We start from the raw sequence: 15,870 nt of genomic DNA, 5'->3' as shown, positions 1-15,870 counted from the left end.
AAAAGCCACACAATCCTATCAACTGATTCCAAAAAAGATTTGGACAATTTTTAATATTTTTAATTAAAAATTTTAATTTTTAATTTTTTCGATTCCACTGTTCTTCCTGTATTAACATATGCCTCAGAGACCTGGGCCCTACAAAAACTGGATGAGAACGCACTTTGGGTCTCCCAAAGGGAATAGAAAGAGCTATGCTTGGAGTATCAGGTTTCACTCAAATGAGAGAAAGAATTCAGAATTCCAACCTCCTCGACAATCAAGAATCAGGGACGCTGTCTCATTTGCCAAGGCGTTGAAAATCAGACGGGCTGGACACGTAATGAGATTTGGAGACAACCGCTGGACTAGAGCCGTTACCGACTGGATTCCACGGGGACGTCAAAAGATCACGTGGCCACCCATCTACCAGATGGTCAGACTTCTTCATCAAGACCCTAAACGATCGTTTTGAGGCTCTTCGTGTTCCCAGAGCGAACAGATGCCATTGGGCTACACTAGCACGTGACAGGGACAAATGGAGACGTTACTGGCGCCCGCTCGAGCAAATCGATGATTAACGGGAAGTCAAGTGATCAAGTGATCTAATTAAAAATTTTAAAAAGGGGAATCATGAGGGGAAGGAAAAAGATGAGGATGGGAAATGGGATGGGGTTTCAGTTATACTGGTGATGTGGAAGAGTGGCAGTACTCAATAACATGCGTCCTAAGCTGCAACCACCACTGATTCTTCATAACGTGCCTGTGAAGGTGGCAGGTGAGGTGTGGGCAAGACACGTGTATGGGGTGGGGGGGCGGAGGGAAGGGGCGGGTGGATAGACTATGGGAACACCAGTGAGGGGAAATTGACACTGATGCTTCAAACTCAACCACCAATGACTATGTAAATAGTGTTTCTTTAAATAAAAAGAAAATTTAAAAATAATAAATATCTCACTTTTCTAAAACTGAAAAAAAGCAGGGGATGGGGGGAAGTGACAGAACAGCAGGTAGGGCACATCTCTTGCATGCAGCCAAGTCCAGGTTCAAACATGATGGCCTCCTGTGCCCTGCCAGAAGGATCCCTGAATGCAGAGCCAGGAATAAGCTCTGAACATTGAAGGATGTTCCCCAAGAAACAAACAAACAAAATCAAAACTGAAAAAATATTATCCACAAAACGAGGACTGGAAGGGAATTTCTTCAAATAATAAAAAGGGTACAAAAAGCTTACAGCTAATACATTTCATGATTAAATAACTTTCTCCTCAAGGTTAAAATCAAATCAAGGATATCAGTTCTCACCACCTGTATTCCACAAACTGATAGAAATACTTCCCCTAACAGTGGGGTTAGACAAGAAGAAAAAGGCAGAAAAATGAAAAGGAAGAAATTAAACTCTCCCTATTTGCAGATGAAGGAATTGTCCATACAGGAAAAAGTCCAGAAATTTGCCAAATAATTCTCAAGAATCTGCAAAATAATTCTTAGAACTAATAAATATGTTCAAGAAATAAATAAGAGGTAAGATCAACATGGAAAATTACAAAATATTCTCTCTACATTTAACCTGTAATACCATTTATAATTACTTTAAAAATTCCTATGCATAAATGTCACAAAATGTACAGAACTTGCATGCTGACAATAGAACGTTAGTTAAAAAACAAAAAAAATCTAAGTAAATAGTAAAGCATATGTTGTGTGCACTAGAAACTCTTCATAGCAGAGATATTCTCCCTCAGAGTGATACTCGGGTTTAATATAATCCTATCAGCAGCAAAGCATGACTTTCTTTTAGATATGGGCAATATTATTCTAAAAATTACATGGAATTCAATGTACAAATAGAATGCTTTTTATAAAGAAAGTAATGTGAGGGATCTCCCCATCAGATCTTTAAGAGGTTTTATATAGCTACAACAACGAAAACAGGGATATCAACAGAGAGACATACAGGGCTCAGTGGGATGGATAAAGAGTCCAGAAAGAGACTCACTAAAGTAACTTTCAGGAGAATTATAAGAGCAATTAAATAGAGAGGAGAGATTTTTCAATAATACTGCTGCAGTGCTATGTCCATAGCCAAAAATAAACTTTAAATTAAGTTTCATGTTTCACAAATTAAATAAAATTAGATCACATACACAAATGTGAATCCTTAAAGCTTTTAGAATAAACCATAATAAAAATTTTTAGGATCTAAAGTTTATTGCAAGGGCCTTTCCCAAAACACAATCCATAACAGAAAGGGGTTGATAAATTGAATTTTATTTGAATAGAGAATCTTTGCTCCACAATACGTGACTCAAAGAGAATGAAAAAAACCCTGATAGATCAGGGGATAAAATGTTTACAACCAGCTATCTGACCAAAACCCCAACCATAACTACCAGTGTTTAAACTCTGAAAAAGAGCTCTAAATAAATATTAAAATCCAAACAATCTCACTTTTAAATGGAAGATCTATGAAATCACTGGAAAGAATATTCAAGAACCAAAAAGCTCAATATATTCACTATGTCTAGCTGTTAGAATAAATGCAAACAAAAACCATAGTGAGATATCAACTCAGACCTCCTAGGAAAGCTTAAATTTAAAATTCTAATCAAATTTGGCAAGGATGCAGAAATCCTGTGACTCTCTTATTCATGATGGGAGTACAATAGAACAGAGAATGAAATATATTACAGCACTTTCAAAAAAAAAAACTGAACATACACTGATGAGCTAATCCAACAATCTCACTCCTAGGGTTTACCCCAGTAAACTGCAAACATGTCCACTCAAATTCTTGTATCTAAATAAAAACTGCATTTGCAAAGTTTCCAAACTGGAAACATCTCAAGTGTCCTTCAGCAGGTGAATGGTGCAAAAGACTACAAGTTCATTCACACCAGTGACAATTTTACTCTGTAATTAAAAGGAAAAAGGGACGGGGGTCGTGGTGATGGCAAATGGCTGGATATACACCAGAGCTTCACAAAGTGACATGGATGTTGCATGCACCAAGTCAAAATAAGGCACCAACGTACTGCACTGTTTCACCAGAGATTAAATTACTAATGTTCACAGTGATGATTCTTTTTTTTTCACTTTTTTTTTTTTTACTTTTTTTAACTTTTTTTTTTAATTGAATCACTATGATATACATAGTTACAAAGTTATTCATTATTGGGTTTTGGTCATACAGTGTTCCAACCCCACCCCCTCACCGGTGCACATTACCACCACCAATGTTTCCAGTTTCCTCCTTACCAGTACCCCACCCCAGTCGGCCTCTATGACAGACCCTTTTCTGAAAGATCACTCTCTCTTTTTTAAATTTATTTTAATACTTTTCAGTAAAGTTCGATGGCGGAAGGATGGGTACTCGATTATTGTATAACTGAAGCACAAAAAATTGTAAGTCTACAACTGTACCTCAGGGTGTTTCACTAATAAATAAATAAATAAATAAATATAATAAGTGGGCAGGCCTACAGATTAAGTAAAAAGGGCACCGGGGCTGGAGAGATAGCACAGCGGTGAGGGCATTTGCCTTGCACGCAGCCTACCTGGGTTCGATTCCCAGCATCCCATATGGTCCCCTGAGCACCGCCAGGAGTCACTCCTGAGTGCAGAGCCAGAAGTAACCCCTGTGCATCGCCGGGTGTGACCCAAAAAGCAAAAAAAAAAAAAAAAGGGCACCATGCTCACAGTGATGATTCTTGAAGGGGCAAGAATTCTCCACAAGAGGTGGAGAAAAGACAGAACCTGGTGTGGAAAGCCTGAGGGAGGAGGGTGGGCGGGCAGTGACTGTGGGAGGAGGGTGAGCAAGACTAGAAAAGGGGACTTGTTGTGACAGTCTATAAGCACCCACACACGTAAATTACAGGTAAGTTAGATTAGAGGTAAGCACACACTGAATTCCAAAGACAGTCTCACTGCACAGCATCCACGGCCAGCTATGGGTATTGCTCCACACTCAGGTAAACTGTTACTAGGAAAAACAGCTGCACAGCACACATCACCTCTTTCTGTAGGTTTGTGTTTGTTTTGTTTTGTTTTGGGGTCACACCCAGCGATGCTCAGGGCTTACTTCTGTGTCTGCACTCAGAAATCATTCCTGATGGTGCTGGGGGACGGGGGCGCGGGGATCGAACCTGGGTCACCCACTTGCCAGGAAAATGCCCTCCCGCAGAGTTACTGCTTGAACCTCTCCATATGAGGGTTTCCTGTCAGGTCTGCAGAGGGCGCCACATAGGCAAGGGGAGGCACCGTGAGCCCTGCGCCCCTCCTGCTTGCGTTCACTGCCTGTAGGTGAAGGTTGGGGGTTGGGGTGGGGTGTATCAGGACCCTAAGAAGGTGGGCAACCGGGTAGGGGACCAAGACTATGCATTTCAGGTAGACGCAAAAGATTATGAAGCAAGTAAGAATTGTCTGGAGAGACAAAACACCAACAGGGAAATAAAAGGCCCAAATGAAGAAATGTTTGATGGGACAAGCTAGAACTGGAAAAGATTTACCCTGGAACCAGCTCCAGATCCTGTCCGAGTTCACTCAGGAATGTTCCCTGATAGGAATGAGGGAGGCAGAGAAAACCCCAACACTAAAAGCCCTCCTCCTTGGAAACTCCCTATCAGCTTGTGGAGGGAACCCCAAAACCTATTAATTCAGCTTCCCAAAGCAGATCAGTGCACTCCACCCCAGAGATGCCTACACCCCAACTCCAGGCACTTAGTCTCTCCTGGAAGGCATCCCGCTTCTGGAGACACCTGTACCTCCTTCACGGTAAGACTTCCTTTCCTCCCTCCCTCCCTCCCTCCCTCATCTCTCCCTCCCTCCCTCCCTCCCTCCCCCACCCCTGTCTTTCCTGTCTAATGTTTTCTAAATAAAACTATTTTACTTTATACTTTACTATTTCTCTTCTACAGATGTTCTTTTCTGTAGTCAAGACAAAGGCCCAAACCTATATGGAGACTGGCTTAGCAGACTCCCAGACTCCATCCCCCGGGCACACAAGTTTCCTCCAAGAGCACGTCCACATGAGCCCCTGCATCGGGAAGGAAGGACTTTCTAGTCTCCCTCAGGCAGCCAAAGTCAGTATCTATATTGCAAATCACAACGCCCAAAATGGGGGAGAGAGAGAGGAGGAGAAGGAGGAGAAGGGGGAGAGGAGGAGGAGGAGGAGGAGGGAAGAGAGAGAGACAGAGACAGAGAGACAGAGAGAGGCAGAGAGAGACAGAGAGAGAAAAGCGCCTGCCATAGAGGCAGGCTGGGGTGAATGGGAAGGAAACTGAGGACACTGGTGCTGGGAAGTGTACACCAGTGGAGATGAGTGTTGGAACATTGTATGACTGAAACCTGACCATGAACAGCTTTGTAAGAGTCTACATCACAGTGATTCAATTAAAAAATTAAAACCAAAAACAAAAGATTTTTAGAACTAGCTGCCACAGTCTCTCCTTGGCATCCTTTGCTACAGAGATATCCGTCAACTAACTGAGTGGAGCTCTGGTTGGTCAGCCAAGTCTCTGGGGCCAAACTCTGAGAGTACTAAGTGATCCTCCCTGCCCCCATTTTTAAGGAGGTAGCGTGATTTACATTACTTCAATGACAGTTCTACGTACATATTGTTCCAACTCGACACCCACCAACAAAGTGTCCACTTCTCTCCACCAGTGCCCCAGGAACCCTCTCAGCCTCTTTAGTTAAGCCCAGTTTTATAGACGAGTTCTCAAGCCCAGTTTCCTCTAGCAATTTGTTACTCCCTTACTGTGGTTCTTCATATCCCATCTATGAAAGAGATCATTCCATATCCGTCCCTCTCCCGAGTGATTCAGTGTGACACCCTCTAGTTCCATCCATGTGGCAGTGAATTGCATGATTTCACCTTTTCTTGTAGCTGAGTTCATTGCGGCTATAGACCACAATTTCTATATTCAGTCACCAATTCTTAGATCCTTGGGTTGTTTCTAGATCATGGCTGCTGTTAATATTGCTGCAATGAACATAGGGGAACGAAAGTATTTTTTGAAATAGTGTTGTAGACCCTGGGGCAAATGCTGAGAAATAAAATGTCCGGGTAGTATGAAAACTCAATTCTTAGTTTTCTGGGAAAGGTCCGCATTGTTTACCAGAGAGGTTGAACCAGTCAAGATTCCCACCAGCAGTGGATAAAGGTCCTTTTCCTCCACATTCCTGCCAGCACTGATTGATTGTGCTTCTTTTCACATTTCTTAGTCTGGTTTGTGTGAAGGGAAATCGCATTGTTATTCTAATTTGCACTTCCCTGATAAGTTAGGAGGAGCATTTTTCCATGAACCTATCAGCTATCACCTGTATATCTTCTTTAAGGAAATGTACTTCTCATTTCTACATTTTTTGATAGGGTTGTTTGTTTTCTGTTGCTAAATTTTACAAGTACTCTGTATATCTTGGATAGTTAGTTACTCTGTCAAACACTTGAGTAGTTGTCAAATAATTTCTCCTAATCTATGTTTTGTTTTTCTTTAATTCTTGTCATTATTTCTTTTGTGGTGCAGGAGTTTCTTAGCTCATGGAAATCCCATTAGATTCTTAAAGAAGAGAGCTTAGCAGACTTCTCCTGCAATATTCCATAAATATATTTGCAAATTTGCCTTGAAAATTCTAAGGCTCTCGAGTGCAATGTTTTATCTGCATTAGCAATGATAGAATCAATTTTCTTCACTGGTTCTCTATGATGCCTAATTTATTTTGAAAGGAGAAGGAAAATTATTTAATTTCAGGGGGTTTGTTGTGAAGGGTAAATTAAATAATGACATGGAGCCTACCATGTGGGTCTTCCTTCATCCTCTCCCAGAAACGACATTTTCTTTTTCTGTCATTAGCAATTATTTTAAATTAGTCAGAAGAGGAAAATGTCTCTCTAACAACTATAAATGGTTTCTATTGTAGCTCTCAACCTTTTAAAAGATGTGATATTTTGAAAAAAAATTTAATTGTATTAAATTCAGACTCTGGAAACTAAGCAGACTCCCCTAATTAAGCTTCTCTGCAGCATCTGCTGCAATATTTGGCCAATAAGCCATTCTAGTCCAAATATAGTTCTAATGTCCCAGCACTTCTGGAGCAATTAAGCATGAGGTTTTCAACATCCCCGTGCTGTGCTTGGCGCTTGTGTTCTGTGAATCTCGGCCCATGACCTTCTGCAGCCCGTTTCTGGCAATCCCAGCACACTGGTGCTGTTTCCTGCCTTGAGTTTGAAAATTCTGGGTGAACAAAAGAAATCAGTGGCTTGATTTATTTTGTCAGTAGTTAAGCATTAATAAGCTTGGAGATGAAATAAAGTGACTATCACTAATAACGCAGCTCAGCTAGTAAGGAAGGGGTCTCGCCTTCACTTCTTGGCTTCAAATGACCCCTTGATTCCCCGTGCTCCAGCTGGAAGATGACATCAATTGGTTAGTTTTGTTATCAGAAGAACGAGGGAACTGGGGTCTGGCTACCTGGCAGTAGCCACAAGAGAATGCCATTACCCTGTTGGGTTGACCTCACTGGTTACATTCCCAGAGAGGACAGAACAGGTAAAAATCTGTAAAAAGCTCCTGGATACTAAGTTCCTTCCAGCCCACAAGGCACCATCACACTGCACCTGGAACCCACAGGATCTACATGGACCAGGAATTAACCCTTACCATTTGGGGATTCTGAGCCCTGAGGACCCAGACTCATTCCTGCACAGGTTTTCTTCTCTCCTACGGAGGTCCAGCCTTTTCCATTTCACCTGTGAAAAGGGATAGCAACACCGAACAGCTTATTTTTCAGTTGTTGCTTTGGTTTGACTACTGTCCAAAACTCATTGCCAAAGATACCCCTACCCGACTCTCTACTTGCCAAAGACATCTGTATCTGCTACCTGCTGGTATCCAGGCACAGTGATGTCTCTGGTAGCTTGAAAACTCTCTAGCAGGTTCTATTATCATTGCTAGAACCTGCATCAGACTGCTGGTTCTAGAAATAGTCTCTGAGATGGGGACCTACTTATAGAATACTTTCAAGGTGAACAACTCTGTGACAGGTCTAAGAAAAAATGTATTAGAAAAGTTTCAGTGTCCACCAATATTTCTCACCATGGGGGGAGCAGATTGGATAGTATTCCCCAACCCACACCAATTCACGAGTCCTACCAGAATCTCAGAACAGGATTATATTTGGGAATTGGACTTTCACAGTATAGTAAGTAAGTAAAGGCCCTCCCGTTGATCATGGATTTGCTCGAGCGGGCCCAGTAACGTCTCCATTGGAGACTTTGTTGTTACTGTGTCTGGCATATCGAATACTCTCGGTAGCTTGCCGGGCTCTCCGAGAGGGGCGGAGGAATCGAACTTGGGTCGGCCATGTTGGCTGCATGCAAGGCAGACGCCCTACCCACTGTGCTATCGCTCCAGCCTTTCACAGTATAACTAAGTATAACTTAGTATAACTAAGAATCTCTAAAGATTTAGGGTGGGCCCTTGGATTCCCTGGTTTCCTAATAAGAAGTGACCAGACATACAGACCACACACAGAGTAGAGAGCCATGAAATAAGGAGCCAAGAGTGGAGTGATCACAGCCATGGGCCCAGTAATGCCCCGGATGCCCTGGAAGGCAGACAGACAGAGAGAGTAAATAGAGTCTTGGTGGCAGAGCCTGCTGATAACTTGAGTTGTTCTTGTGGCCCCCAGATATATGAGGAGCAAGCTTTTTTTTTTTCAATCCTCTTAGTTGGTGGCAATTTGCCGTGGCAGCCCCAGGAAACCAATGCCTCTAGATAACAATAACTGTCATAAAATCAATGACTCTTGCCCACACGTCCTGGCCAGTGGCCCCAAATCAATCAATCAACTCTGGACCTGACAGTGCCTCTCCCAAAGCAAAATGCAGCAGCCCCCTTGCCAGATGTCGGACTCAGGGGAGGCCCCACGGGCAGAGCATCAGCGCTTGACAAGCTGGGCAGGCAATGAAGCCTCAGTGAGCACCAGGCCAGGGTTCAGTTGTGTGAGACACACAAAATTAAGCAGCTGTCACTAACACCATGTGCTCCCTGAGGTCCTCAGTTTTGGATGGTACCAAGTTATGCATTAAATGTTTCCGTTCCACCATCACCACCAACTATGTAGTTGAAGCCCTAACCTTTCATGTGATAGTTTGGGTTTTGGGAAATTATAAGGTTTAGGTGATGCCTGTGAATACTCGGGATTGGAATATAGAGGTACAGAGACATGGGATGGAGGGTCAGCGAGTCAGAAGCAGACTAGAAAAAAGATTACGGTGAGATCAGGCACATTAACGATCCTTCTGGGCTAGTCACTGTCTCCTCCAAGTCTTCCCACAGACCCGTTGGAGGTTGAGTTCAATGAGCAGGTCTTTTCTTGAACAGAGGAAACTCAAGATAAAACTCATCATTTATAGGGGTATGGTGCTGCCAGCAGGTCAATCTGTACCTGTGAGGTGAGTGCATCAGCAGCCTGATGGCGTCTTCAGACTTCCAGATACCCCAAAATTGCTGCTGTGCCTTTGGCCAGACCCCAAAAACTTGGGGCAAAGTTTACCAAGAAAGTAAATGGCCAAAAGTGAGGTATGTGGGAAACACACCCACAAACCACCTCTGGCTCAGCTATATAATTGGAGGCATGGCCTCTCTGGCTCCTGATTGAACTGCTTAATGGCCATGATCCCAGAGACTCAGAAACAAATCTCGAAACCCAGCGGCTTTTGGCAGAAATGCATCTGGTCCCTGCAGTACATTATTGGTGTTGGGCCAACCCAGGTGGGAATAGGTTTTGTGCCTTGGCCTGTTCCCCCTGGCAGCCCAGTGGCGGCCATCCTCCAGAGGCCACTGGGCAGTCAGGTTTGGGCCCGCAGTGACGAGACACTCAGGGCCTCATGGGATGGAGTTGGAGCCGGGCCTGTCCTCCCCACCCCAACGAGACCCCAAGTTCATTGCCAACGAACGGCCTCTCTGGCTCCTGATCAAGCTGCTTAACGACCATGATCCCAGAGACTCAGAAACAAATCTCGAAACCCAGTGGCTTTTGGCAGAAATGTGTCCAGACCACGCAATAGGTTACTGTCGCTGGGCCACCCCAGGAGGGAAAGGGAGTTGTCCCTCTGCCTGCTTCCCCCTGGCGACTCGGTGGCCATCATCCTCCAGAGGCCCTTGGATAAGGGATAAAATGAGATAAGTTAATTTAAGGGCTGGAGCAATAGCATAGCAGGAAGGTGCTAGCCTTGCACATGACCAACCCGGGTCTGACCCCCTGAACCCCATATGTCACCTGAGTCTTGCCAGGAGGGATTCCTGAGTGCAGAGCCAAGAGTAAGAATGGTGTACCCTTGCACAATTGTGTGTACAGACACAAAAAAATTTTAAAAGGGGAGGAAAGAAGTTAAATTGAGGCAAATCCTAAGCACTGTATCATGTCAATGATGTGAGCAGCTGTGAATCACATCTCCAAATCTACTGAGAGCCAAAGGATATCTGTGGATTTCAGCTGAAGGCAAATGGATTTGAGCCCAGGGAATGTAGGTCTCACTCCTGTCCCTGCAGCCTGCAGGGCAGACAACGGCTGAAACCCCTTGACATCTATATCCTGGGAAGCAGCACCTCATCGGAGGCCACAGAACCAGAGCAGCACCACAGAAGCCTGTTGCTTATTAGAAAGGAGAGAGTACCCTCACAGATTAGCCCAAGTCTGCCTCAGGTGGCCTCAGCCTTCCGACGCCATTGTCCTCTGGAGGTGACCGGGTCCCACAGGTAAAGCCTCATTTCTACCATGACAGCTTCCACTTCTGCTGCCAATCAAAAGCACTCCCCTAACTTGCGTTACACATGGCAAAATTAGAGGGTCTGACCCCCTCTGTAGATTTGATAATTGTCTAAAGTGGTTCACAGGACCAAGTCAGTGTTTTGATCTGCTATTGCTGGTGTATTATTAAAGAGCACTTTAAAGACAGTCAGATGAAGAGACACACAAGATGAGATCCAGAGAAGTCTTTATGGGGTCAGGGAACAACCCCCATCTGGTTTGCAGACGTGCACAACCCAGAAGCTCTTCAAACTCCACACTGCAGGGATTGCAATGTGGCCTGTTTCACGTGGGCCTATTTCATTAATTCCACCACCAGCTTTCCCTCTTAGAAGGATGCACAAAAAAATACCGAATTTCAAATGATGGCTAGGTCTCTCTCCTGACCAGCCCCCACCCAGGAGAAACCAGGAGCCCAGCTGGAGTGACCTCACCAGATTAAAAGACACCTACCCACCAGGACATTCTAAGGGTGTTAGGAGCGCTGCACCAGACACTGTGCAGAAACCAATACAGGCATTTTCTATTGCTTCCCAGGAAGCAAATGGAAAGACTTAAACAAAGAAGTTTACTCCTCACAGTCCTGAATCCCAAGGTCAGACCCAACGTGGCAGGATGGTTTTCTCTGTGGCCTCTCTCCCTGCTGGTGGTTGACTGCCTCCACCTGGACCTTCAACAGGCCCTTGTTCATATGTCTGCTCTATTGTCCTGCACTGAGACATTAGAATACCTGTCTGTTGGAATGACGGTCCTCTTGGTCACCTTAAGGTAAAGGTAAAGGTAAAGGCCCTCCCGTTGATCGTCGATTTGCTCGAGCGGGCCCAGTAACGTCTCCATTGGAGACTTTGTTGTTACTGTGTCTGGCATATCGAATACTCTCGGTAGCTTGCCGGGTTCTCCGAGAGGGGCGGAGGAATCGAACTAGAGTCGGCCATGTTGGCCGCTTGTAAGGCAAACGCCCTACCCGCTGTGCTATCGCTCCAGCCCTTAGGTTCAGTTAATCACCTCTTACCTTTGCCTAAATCACACAGGCCCTTCATACGTGGAGCAATATACTAGGTCATGTTTCACTTCTCTAGAAATTTCTCCTCTCTTTAAGGCATAAATTACATTTGCACAAATTGAACTAAACTTGTGGCCCACTACAATGGTTTCATAGAAATCTATGTCAATGTTCCTCACCCATCTCTCTCAAAGAGATAGCTTGTTTTTAAAAATGTGTTGTAAAGAAAGAAGGCAGGGAGGAGACCAAGGCGAGAGGTATGGGAGGGGAGAAGAAATCAAGGTGTTCCATTCATCTGCACCTTACCACTGCTCAAGCTGGGACCAGATAAATAGAAACTGCATCTGGTCCTTCCTCTGGTTCAACTTAAGGAACTCTGAAATTCTCTGAGTTAGAGGAGCATCTATGATATGCTGGTGGAGTGACTACTTGTGACCCCTGGGCAATGTTGGGAGAGGGTTGCTGGCAGAGAGATCGATCCTATGGTCAGAGGTTGGACCAGCAGGAGGTGTAGAGAGATCCCCATCCGGGAGCTCAGAGTAAACAGCCAATGCTATCAACAATAAGTAAGTAAGTAAAGTAAAGGCCCTCCCGTTGATCATCGATTTGCTCGAGCGGGCCCAGTAACGTCTCCATTGAAGACTTTGTTGTTACTGTGTCTGGCATATCGAATACTCTCGGTAGCTTGCCGGGCTCTCTGAGAGGGCCGGAGGAATCGAACTCGGGTCGGCCATGTTGGCCACGTGCAAGGCAGATGCCCTACCCGCTGTGCTATCGCTCCTGCGACCACTTAATGGAGATCTGGTAAAGACTGAACAGACTCAGGAGCTTCTAGACTGGGGAAGAGGGTGCTTGAGGCTGGCACTGCCCCCTGGACAGAACTCTCGCAGACATTGCTCTTGGGCTGCTCTCCCAACAGCCTAGATGGTAAATCGCTGTTGCTAGACTGGGCCCTTCCCCAGCTCTGGTTTAGGCATTGTGGGAAAGCCTGAATTGGCTGTCAGCCTGGCGAGGGCAAGGGCTCGCCTGAGGCCTGGCCTTCAGGAGAGAATAGTCTCGTTGGGGATCTTGCCATGGCCCACAATTGTGAGCTCAGTTCCAACTGGTCTCATTCCAACAGAAGTGCAGAACTTGACAAAAAATGTGTTAGGACACAGGCGTCCCACTGCCTCTGAGCAAAGTCTCCTGGCCCTCTGGGGAGATATCTGCACTCAAGGCTGTTCAGTGGAACAAGTGCCACACAGAGCTTCAGGGCTGAACATGCTTGACTCAGGGACTTGGCCGTAGAAAGACTCTGGAGGAGGGTCAGTTCTGAATCCAGCAGAGGAGCAAGATTTCAGCCAAGGAACAGGTGCAGGGGTCAGTGGGGAGAAAATTACTAAGAGGAAGGTTCAGAGATGAGGGGCTGGAGGCTACAAACCTATTGCTGAAGAACCCCCTCCAACACTGACACAGATACATTTGTCTGGGCTAGCTGGACACAGTTCTCACTACAATCAGCCTGCCTAGAAGAACCCAGAATCCCCAAATCAAGGCCAATGGGAATGTTTTGAGGAGCTTGGACAAGTTTGATCAGTCAGAGGGTCCTTGTGCCAGCCACTCTGCTTCTTGGATAGACCCTCGGATTGGGAGCCTTCCAAGAACATCCATATGAGAGAGATGAGCCTTTGACTGTGGCCATTACCATCCAACTTAGGAAGCCAAGAATCATCCAAAATAGCTCTCTTCTATAACCCATTAAGGAGAAATGCTTCTGCAGACAGGATTTTGGTGTTCAGTGGGCTTGATCCAATTTAAGGAAACTCTGTTGGGAGCCTGGAGGCAGGTATCTGAGAATAGGGGTAGTTCCGGATGCTGGGGAGGTGTGGAGCACAGAACATTTTGGGAGAGGTGGGGCACATCTGGCAGTGCTCAGGGCTCACTCCTGACTCTCATCACTTATGGCAGGTCTCAGGTGCCAGTGGGTGTTGGCCACGAGCAAGGAAATAGCCTTCCCAGCTGTACTGTCTCTCTGGCCCAAGGGAGCAAAGAATTTGCCTAAGTGCATTAACAGCAGCTTCAAGCTCCTTTCTCGCATGGGTGCTGGTCACAGCAGTGGGCACTCTCCTATCTGAGCCTGGCATTTGGACATTGGACTTGGACTCAAGGCTTGTGAAGCGGGAGGAGTTTCTATGTCTGGGCAGCCGGTCAGCAATAGTCCCTTGTTCCCTCCCACTGAGACTGACTTCTCTTCCCTCTTTCAGATGCTGTTCTCCCTTGCTGAGACAGGGATGTGGGCCTCAGAGCTGAGGGTTCTGCCTCACTTCCAATGAAGCACTCGTTTCCTTAGCCCATGCAATGAGTCTGGATAAAGTGTCAAACCCAGTAAGCTTCCATATCCCCGATCCCAATCCTTGCATCTGCAAGGCTGCCCCCTCCCCAGACCCCCATGAAAACACCTAGTCGAGTTTCCCACCCAGAACTCTGAGGGATTTTTCCTTTAAAAAAGAGTGATAGTACTTTTAGTTGGGCACTTGCTTTTCACAGTCAACCCAGGTTCTATCTCTAGCAAGACTTATGAACTCTCAGCCCTGCGAGGAGTGATCCATGAAAACAGCCAGGAGGAAACCCTGAACACAAGGTGTGGCCCAAACAGAACCAAAACAGAATCAGTGGTGATCTCTCTTTCCTGGTGGTTTCCCATGCCCACCATCCACCCCCCATGCCCCAGAAGAGACCCCTATAGTTGCAATGGCTCCATCTGGCCAATGGCCAACTCTTCCTGAAAGCCTCCTGATCCTTTCAGGGTCAGTATAACCTTTTTCCTGAACTTCAGGGTCCTCTGGCCAGCCTGACTGATCACAACGTGTATTTCCTGGAGTATCCGGAGACTGTCATGCCTGTGACATCAAGCCAGGGCTCCCCGGGGCCAGAGAGGTATGTTCCTAGGACACTGTGACAGCCACTGAGTCTCCCAGAGCCCTGTCCTGTGCCAACAGCTGTCCTCTCTGTTAGATCCCATGGAAGCTGATGATTTTGCCTCTGCCCTCCTGGGCTCAGTGGACATGTTTGTTGTGCTGAGGTCAGCCGAGCACAGCTCTACACGCTCTCACCCCACACAAGAGCAGATGCTGAAATGTTCTCATTCTTCTCGAAAGAGAACCTAGATCTGGTTGCTGATGAAAGTTCTGACAGCAAGGCTCAGAAATCCCAGGAAAGAACCCCAGAGGTGATTCTGCTCAGGAGATTGATCCCCCAGGGTTACGGAAGGGAGGAAACGTTTGCAAGATAGGACAGGGCATGTATTAGTTACCATACTGCCCTTGAATGGCACATTAAAATGGCAAGGCCACCAGGTCGAAGTGGCAATACAGCAGGTAGAGGGTTTGCCTTGCATGCGGCTGACCCAGGTTCAATCCCTACCATCCCATACAGTCCTCTGAGCATCATCCTTAGAGCCGGGAATAACCCGTGAGCATCGCCGGTGGGACCCAAAAGCAAAAATAAATAAATAAATAGATAAATAAATTGTCACTGTCCTCCCATTGTTCATCGATTTGCTCGAGCAGGCCCAGTAACGTCTCCATTGTGACAACTATTACTGTGTTTGGCATATCGAATACCTCACGGGGAGCTTGCCAGGCTCTGCCGTGCGGGCGAGATACTCTCGGTAGCTTGCCGGGCTCTCCGAGAGGGGCGGAGGAATTGAACTTGGGTCTGCCATGTTGGCTGCGTGCAAGGCGAACACCCTACCCTCTGTGCTAATGAATTGGCAAGGCCAGAGTGTTAGAGCCGTTGATTGCTCCTTTGCTTCCAGTTGGTGCTATGACTATGCTCCAGACTGTTCCTATCAGATCCTCCTGGGGTCAGAGTCCTGTAAAGGTCCGAAGCTTAGACCAGAGGTCAGCATTGCTGGAGATTTGTTCGACAAGCTCCCTAACTGGTTCCGCATATCAGCAGCATGCTAGAGCAGGTGCTGATGGTGGTAGACAAAAGGGGTCAACTGGGCAGACTTTCCCACACTCATTCACTCACTCAAACATTCTCTGCTTCCCACCCTGGGCTGCACAGATGAGTGCTCCTAGAGCTGAGCG

The sequence above is a fragment of the Sorex fumeus genome, unplaced genomic scaffold, assembly GCF_029834395.1.
Source record: "Sorex fumeus unplaced genomic scaffold, SorFum_2.1 ptg000123l, whole genome shotgun sequence".
Lineage (NCBI taxonomy): Eukaryota > Metazoa > Chordata > Mammalia > Eulipotyphla > Soricidae > Sorex > Sorex fumeus.
This window is presented reverse-complemented; position numbering follows the sequence as displayed.